The sequence below is a fragment of the Myotis lucifugus genome, unplaced genomic scaffold, assembly GCF_000147115.1.
Source record: "Myotis lucifugus unplaced genomic scaffold, Myoluc2.0 scaffold_3, whole genome shotgun sequence".
Classification (NCBI taxonomy): domain Eukaryota; kingdom Metazoa; phylum Chordata; class Mammalia; order Chiroptera; family Vespertilionidae; genus Myotis; species Myotis lucifugus.
The window spans coordinates 10,129,486-10,129,793 of record NW_005871051.1 but is presented as its reverse complement, the minus strand read 5'-3'; positions in this window follow the sequence as shown (position 1 = coordinate 10,129,793).

The window sequence follows — 308 nt, the reverse complement described above, 5'->3', positions numbered from 1 at the left end:
GGCTGCGCGCCGAGTCGGCCAGCCCGCCCGCGCCCGCCCTCCGTCCCGCCGCGGTTCTCACCTCCGTGGAAGCCGCCGGAATCTTCCGGGCCCCGGAGGAGACCGAGGACCGGTGGGTCGCTGCCTTCCTATTCCGGATCCATGGCCAGTGCCCGGACCCGGAGCCGTCCAGAGCGCCGCGGCCGCCGAGCGGTGCAGCCCGCAGCCCGCGGAGCCAGATATAGGAGCCGCCCGCCTCTCCTGCCGCTGCGAGAGGAGAAGCGGAATGAGAGCGTCACTGGCAGGACCTGGGCCCCCAGTCACGACTC